The sequence below is a fragment of the Eptatretus burgeri genome, chromosome 12, assembly GCF_056783735.1.
Source record: "Eptatretus burgeri isolate ZD-2024b chromosome 12, Ebu_testis_v1, whole genome shotgun sequence".
Classification (NCBI taxonomy): Eukaryota; Metazoa; Chordata; class Myxini; order Myxiniformes; family Myxinidae; genus Eptatretus; species Eptatretus burgeri.
In genome coordinates, this window is record NC_140972.1 from 66383614 (window position 1) to 66391860 (window position 8247).

Genomic DNA, 8247 nt, shown 5'->3' on the forward strand with positions numbered 1-8247 from the left:
TTTGCTCCTGAGATGACTTTTGACATATTGATCTCAACAATAGTTGGTTTCCAAATTCAGTAATACACGATGCAATTTCTGTTTAATTTCCAAGTCAATTGGATGAAAATTGATGATTTTTCAGATAAAAATTGATTTTAGAAGTTTGACCTTAAGTTGACCTTTTGACCTCAAATAGCTAGGTTTCCCAATTCAGTGATGCAATGTGCAAATTATGTTCAACTTTCAAGTCAATTGGATAAAAAAATGATTTTAGAAATTCGACCTCAAGATGACCTTGATCCTTGAACTCAAAACCAATAGGCTTCTCAGTTGAGACTACCTCTAAAACCGAGTAAAGTTTCATGATGATCGGTTTAGAATTGTGATCTGTAGGCGATTGACAAACAGACAGAATAATAATAAAAAGATGTGCAGAGCAAGATACTTACAAAATTCACCCCCTCTCCAAAGGTTGCCATTGATGCATCAAATTGTCCATTTCATTAAGATTAAAATTGACAATCTTAATCAAAGCTCAGGTAAATTGGAGGAAAATTGATTATTTTTCAGATTGAAATTGATGATTTTAGAAGTTTGACTTTTGACCATTTGACCTCAAAAATAGTTGGTTTTCAAATTCAGTGATGCACTATGTAATTGCTGTTTAATTTTCAAGTAAATCGAATTATAATTGATGATTTTAGAAGTTTGACCTTGAGTTGACCTTTGCCCGTGATTTTAGAAGTTTGACCTTTGACCGTTTGACCTCAAAAATTCTTAGCTTCCCCTCAGTGATGCAATATGCAAATGTTCAAATTTCAAGTTAATCGGATGGAAAATGACGACTTTAGAAATATGACCTCAAGATGACCTTTGACTTCAAAATCAATAGGCTTCACAGTTGAGACTACCTCCACAACTTGATGAGTTTCATGAAGATCAGTTTTAAATTGTGACCTGTCGGCGATTGATAGACGAACAGACAGACAGAATAACAAAATCGACTGACCAATATACTTGAAAAATCTTCAATTTTGCAAGTAACAAACAGACAGACAGAGGTGAAAACATAACTCCGTCCACCTTGGGTGGCGGAGGTAAAAATCGTCTTCACAATGAACATGTTCACGAGAAAGAAATCTCCCAATAATTTTGTTCATATATATTGAATAAATCGTTACTTTGTACAACACGTTCAAATGTTCAATTGCAATTGGAGTGCATCATTATTTTGTGGGCCACCCTGTATCTTCAACTCCACTTAGCACTGAAACCTTTTAAAATGTGATTTAAAGGATACAGAGGTCTAAATCTAAAGTAATATTCCTCTTCTAAAGTAATATTCTGTCAAAGTAATATGTTATGACTCTTCACTCGGCCGAGTAATGACAGAGTCGAATGAGGGTTTTCGAATGATACGATTTATTTCAGAAGATGGCACTACGCATGCGGAATGCAGCCCAAAGGCCCTTCAGTCAGGTGCCCCCGGACCACATTGAGATTCTTACTTCAAAACAGTTGTATATATAATCACACAAAAGCAGAAATGGGTGTGGACTACAAGTGTGTGCTTAAGGGATAAAGAAATAAAGAAATAAATGCGGCAGTGGGCTTCTTTCCCCCCTCCCTAGGGGCCCTCAGGGAAGTTGGATCAGTCAATCCTCAGATTCGCAACCCAACAGTTCATCTTGCAAACTAATAACTTTCTAAGACTCCTACACCCCTACACTGGCACCTGCTGATAGCAAAGGCGAAACTCTGGTGATGACTAAGAACAGGAATGTGTGGGATATCAGCATACACAGTTTTCCCAAGGACATGCTGTTGTGCAGCTGCAGAGTCATAAAGAGTTATCAAAGACATAGTGAAAACAGCATGATACATTTAAAGCAACATTTTAAAGCAAGGTTTGAATAATACACAATTACAAGCAAGGTTAGAATCCCGACAGCTGATTAACACACAGCTAATGGTCCAAAATATGACCACCTAGCATATCATCATAACAGTTTCCCTCCTTGGTCATATTTTGACCATACCCAGCCACACCTGATACTCACTCAACCGAGTGGACCCCTATTTGGTTCCTGTAGCAGCTACCCCTAGGCCCCCGTGCCTGCCAAACGGGATTTGCAAATGCCGTGGATAGCCATCAACATTCCCCAAATGAGAAGTCCCCAACTGCCGGTGGTTCAGGTTAGCTTCTGTTGCCTTTTATCTTGCCCACTGCCACAAGTCTCCCATTAAGTTGTCATATACAAATTTGATGTTAAGTCCACACAATATTAAAGGCACTACAAGTCTATACAATATTAACAGCAACATTATTATTTAGGCAATTATACTCAACACTAATTACAACAATAATATTTACAATATGCAAATGTATTAATGGGTGAGCAGCACTGTGAGCGCTCAAGGCATGGTGTAAGCTCCTTTCTCAACTTGCGCTAGAAGACAAAAGAGTCTCATGAGATGCATATTTACATATAAGGGTCATACAAGTATTTTCCATACATTCCTTCACTATCTGGTATTGTCCATTTTCCACGATTATGCATATGCTAGTCAAAACACTGCCACATCTATCATAAACCTCCATCAGCATTTTACTTGTAGATTTCCTTTCTTTCTTGTTACAACTTCCTGTATCTTCGTGTGTAGTGAGATGTACGAGTCCATGTTTGGCTTACCTTTTCACTTGAAAGTTCGTTGAGTAATCAGTAATACCTGGAAGAGTCTTCCCCAGGGCGCCCTCCGCCAGAACACCTTGTTGGCTCCTCAGCTGGTGGGGGTCGGGTCTGGTTGTGGCCCCATACAGAGGTCCTCGGGGTCTTCCTCCATGAGTTCGCTGTTAATTATTATGATGGCCTGGGTGAGGTGAGGCTTCACAGCATTTCTTTAGACAAATGGAAATGAGACGTTTGATCAGAAATACTCCAAAAATGATTCCCATGATGATTAGGATTGCTGCCCCTACCAGGCACAGTAACCAGTCTCCCCAGTCATGAAATATAGATCTCCACCCTGCGTAACCCTCCTTTGCGTTCCCACTCGATCGCTCGTGAGAGCTTCAAGCCTTATAGGTGAAAACACCTACAAGTGAAATGTGTTCTTCTCTGGGAGGTTACTGTATTTTCACAAGATTTCACAACTGTACTCCAAAAGGGTTCTTTCGGGGCCCATGGAACTTGGGTAATTAGAGATGCGTGTTGACCCCATATGAATCCTATTTGTGCAAAGTGCCCCCACTGGGTTTTGTCTTGCGTTTTGTTCTGCCAAGCCACTTCTGTCTTTTCTGCATTTTCTGACGTCCCCCTTTGCCACGGAGGTGTATACGGTTTCTTTGGCTTGAGTGTGTTGCCTAGTGATAGGTCCCCCCACAAAGGAGTAGTGTCAGTACCAGGAGTTGCATATTGTGTCGTCAAAGGTTCTGTCACTGTCTCCGTTACTACAAGGTTTACAGCATGCCACTGCACTGAACACTGCAGTCAACTGCAACATAATGACAAGTATTTGTGTAAAAGATTATTTTTAAATGATACCTCCGTACGAGGCTCCCACCATGACTAGAGCTTGCAGGACTGGAAGTTGCTCTGGGTGCGTGGTGAGTGGACGTGAAGGCCAGAGACCTTACTGTACACTACTGTGGATTTTGATCAGGCAAGCATACCTTCCATCCATCTCCTTGTCTGACGGCCAGTAAAGTGTTCTGGTGTTCGTTGCCCCATCTTGTGGTTCTGGGGCGCATCTCAATCTGTTCACCATTCTTCCTAACTCCCCTGCACTATGTCCGTTACTAACTGCCATTGAGATGTACGGTGTTAGTCCTTCTCTGTGCTTCATTAGTTCGCGCTCTCTGGCGGCTTGATTCCCACCTCCACCGCCGCTCCTTCCTTCCCGATCCATCGGTTGGTTGTCATCAGAGAGCGTTTGACGGTGTAATCTCTATGTGCTTTGGCCACGTATTCATAATCCTGCCCTGTTTCATCGTAGTCAACAGTGAGTGCAGTGCAAAGCCAATTCCATTCCTTCCAGATCGATGTCGTTGCTCAGCAACCATTCCTCTACATCCCTTTAATTCCGCTTATACTTCCCAAATCCAATGAATTTATCCTGACAGATAGAGGCTCATATAAAGACAACAGACATGCTTTTCTGTCCGCTTCCAAACAAACATCTCGACCCTGACAGGCAGAGAATCGAAACGCTCCCTCGTCAAGGCCCACGATGGCTGCGTGTTCAAACAGCACGAGCCCCGCCCGTAATTTTTCCCAAAACACCGCTATCCTCATAAGTGCGTAGCCTACCAAACGTCCTTGTTCTTGGATGTCTGACATGTAAACTAGGACAAATGTGTCCAAGAGCCACGTCCTAAAGGTTTTGTCTTCACCAGAATAATAATAAGAACAACGCGGAACTCTCTTAGAGCCGGCGTTTACTACGCGAGACGCGGCTAAAAGATAAACCCACTTTAAATAAAATCCGTTCCTTGTTCAAAGCATTTAAATCCTCCTTTCCATCTGTTGTAGTAATCAACAATAAACCTTTTCGATCGGCTTTATTCTCACAAAACCCATACGCATATCTACAACAACATAAATATACATAGGGTAAGAATAACAAAATACAATAACTTGTACACATAATACTGAAGGCAAACTCCATACTCTAATCCCAATTACATTCCTCAGAGTACACCATTCCTAATACAGTATACTACATACCATTACTGTTCCAGCACGACCCTCCACGGAGCACGCGGCATACGAGTCATCACCAGCCACCGACCCCCATACACAGTGCTGCCACATCCGCCCAATCTCCGTTGCCGCTAATCACAGTACGGCACTTCATTACCACAACACCATCCATCCTAAATCCCTCGGTCCTGCGCCTCTTCCGCGTCTCTTTTTTTTTTTTTTTTTCTCTTTTCCTCTTCCGGTCACGAAGCCCAATCAACAACAACAACAACAACAACAACAACAACAACAACAACAACAACAACAACCGGAACAAACATATATATATTACAGCCTTGTTTCAAAGCATTGTCGCTTCCATGTTCCGATAGCGCGTGCACTCGCCTCGAAACACAAAATCGAGCGATCCTTTGAAACGTCAATGTCCTTATTAATTAATTTTACCACAAAGCTATCTCTTTAAAATCTAGTTTGTCCACCATATTCAAAATCAGCCGCCTCGAGAAATTCTTGTACATTGCTCCGACAAGCAGGCACGTTCACAGCAGGGTGTTAATTGCACTTTCAAGTTTGACAAAGCGCGCTGGGCCCATGCGTGATTACGTCATCACGCACTCACATGAGCAATACGTCTTATCAGCGCGTTGGTTTTTACCATCAAACTCACGGAACAAATATTTGACGACATCTCAAATACGTTCGTTTTAAATCGGAATTTTTACAGAATCCTAAGAAGGGCGTCCCCATCTTGTAAAATGTGCTAATCCATTTCGTAAAACCCTCACGATAAGCTGTCCTTCGACGGGACGATTTCGTGCTTTCGGCGCGCCTGTTAAATCCTATGGCACGTCATGTGACTCGCAAAACCCCATAAAATAAGTTTTTTCCCAGATTTACGAAAGTCAAGCATAAAACATGCTTAATGACCCCAACAATGAAACCAGAATTGAAACTGACGTTAAAAACGAACCCGTAACGTCGATCAGCCTTACGAAACATGCAAAGTGGAAACAGAACTGAATTTCAATTTGAAATCAAAATGATGCTCCGTGGAGACCATCCATTTATCACGTACAGTGTTCAAAGCCAAAACAGCATACAGAGTTTATCGGACCATGAGAAAATCCGAACGTTGGTCCATTTGACATCCCATTTGACAAACTGTCTGCTGAAGTGGTTTTAATTATTCAATTCCCCATCCAGTTCACACACACACACACACACACACACACACACACACACACACACACACACACACACGCACACACACACACACACACACACACACACACACACACACACACACACACACACACTCTCTCAATGACATTTTCCCATCACTGAATTAACAACACGTGCAGAATCGGTCATCATGGTCCTTCCTCCAGATTTGGTGTGCACAATTCACCTCGTCCAAAGTCTTCACATTGACGATGACGACCCATCATTATCTCCATACAAACATACAAGTTGTTCCACACATACAAGTTCCAGGTTGGAACACTCAACTTACGTCTAACACAAAACTCAACCTTCCCCACCACATTGTATTCACAAATACATCCAAACAGGTAACTTCTACAAACAGCCCTTCTCCTGGCTCATTAACCTTGTGTTCTTTTCCCGTTGGTTCAAGATTCCCTCTGAATCTAATCGCTTACGTCCTGTCTCACTTTGTGACTCCGTTAGCCACGCTGCAAACGCTCTCCAGTGTTTTCCACTTTCACCGATAACTTTAAGTGTTGTTCCTTTGGGTAACTCTATGTTCTTTGCAGAGTTATTCCCCATCTTTTGTTCTTATCTTACCAACCGCCTAATAGCTGTAAATCGTTTCTCCTTTTACGTCGGGACCGAAATCCCTTTCAATCAGCCGCCTAATAGCTGTAAATCGTTTCTCCTTTTACACCGGGACCGAGATCCCTTTCGACCCGCCGCCTAATAGCCTCAAACCCAATGAAGGCCTCTAACCTTCCCTCTCTTGGTACAGGATTCCAACCTGTTTCCTCCTTATTTCACACGGATACCTTTATCCTCGACCCTTACCGGTTCTAACATACGGCCTGCCAGCCCTCTTTGTGCCCTTCAAACAAACCGCATTCAAATCACCTCATATGTTTTACCGTTACAGTTCTTGATCCGAGCAGATCCTGGACCTGCGCTCCAGCGGGCACTGCCCACCAAGTGTACAGTTTTCACCTAACTAGGGCTCCCTGTCTTAGGTGCCCCATACGTGCAATTTCCACGTACCTTTAGCTGAACCCTTGTGATCGCTGTACACCAAGTGGAGTCCCGCCGTCCACACCGCCAGCATCAGTCGCATCGCATCCTCGTCGCCAATTGTTATGACTCTTCACTCGGCCGAGTAATGACAGAGTCGAATGAGGGTTTTCGAATGATACGATTTATTTCAGAAGATGGCACTACGCATGCGGAATGCAGCCCAAAGGCCCTTCAGTCAGGTGCCCCGGACCACATTGAGATTCTTACTTCAAAACAGTTGTATATATAATCACACAAAGCAGAAATGGGTGTGGACTACAAGTGTGTGCTTAAGGGATAAAGAAATAAAGAAATAAATGCGGCAGTGGGCTTCTTTCCCCCCTCCCTAGGGGCCCTCAGGGAAGTTGGATCAGTCAATCCTCAGATTCGCAACCCAACAGTTCATCTTGCAAACTAATAACTTTCTAAGACTCCTACACCCCTACACTGGCACCTGCTGATAGCAAAGGCGAAACTCTGGTGATGACTAAGAACAGGAATGTGTGGGATATCAGCATACACAGTTTTCCCAAGGACATGCTGTTGTGCAGCTGCAGAGTCATAAAGAGTTATCAAAGACATAGTGAAAACAGCATGATACATTTAAAGCAACATTTTAAAGCAAGGTTTGAATAATACACAATTACAAGCAAGGTTAGAATCCCGACAGCTGATTAACACACAGCTAATGGTCCAAAATATGACCACCTAGCATATCATCATAACATAATATACATCTAAAGTAATATTCTGTCAAAGTCTGTGTCTGGTGGGCAGTCAAGTCACATTCTTTGTTATGTTGCATTTCTCAATTATAGTGCTTGTTATGATTCTCCATTGAACAGTCACAAGAACTACATATCATGATGGTCAACGTCACAATCCTGATCAGTCATGGAACCAACTCGAATATAATGGGGTTCTCTTCTACAGGTATTTGAGGTTAGAATTCGGGTGATGTTCCAGATTATAAATGCTAAGCTTGGGAAGGCAGTCGTTTAGCAAGAATGATTACTGAGCTCCAGTCATTCAATCTGTGGATCCAATCCCAATGCGACTTCACAATAAAACTTTCAACACTCAGTCGACAAGTTGCCAGAACATATCACAGTAATGTTAACATGGATCGAGCAGGGCATGAAAGCAGGATGGATGAGAGAGAGAACATCATCATTTTTTGGGGGGGAAAATGCTGTAAACAGAATACAGATTTCATACGTTTCATACGATTTCATACGATGTAAACTGGTTTCATACGAATGGTCTTATGACACAAACCACATATCTATAATGTCATGACCCC

General features: G+C 42.4%; 1 long non-coding RNA gene across 1 annotated transcript; it reads right to left on the minus strand.

Moving 5' to 3' along the window:
• Window positions 1–1381: 1381 nt before the first annotated feature.
• LOC147015805 (uncharacterized) lies at window positions 1382–7666 on the minus strand. The gene is made up of 2 exons (XR_015049862.1): window positions 4710–7666; window positions 1382–2853 (listed from the first exon to the last, which is right to left on the minus strand). It is a non-coding gene; the product is annotated as an uncharacterized LOC147015805 (long non-coding RNA).
• Window positions 7667–8247: the final 581 nt, after the last annotated feature.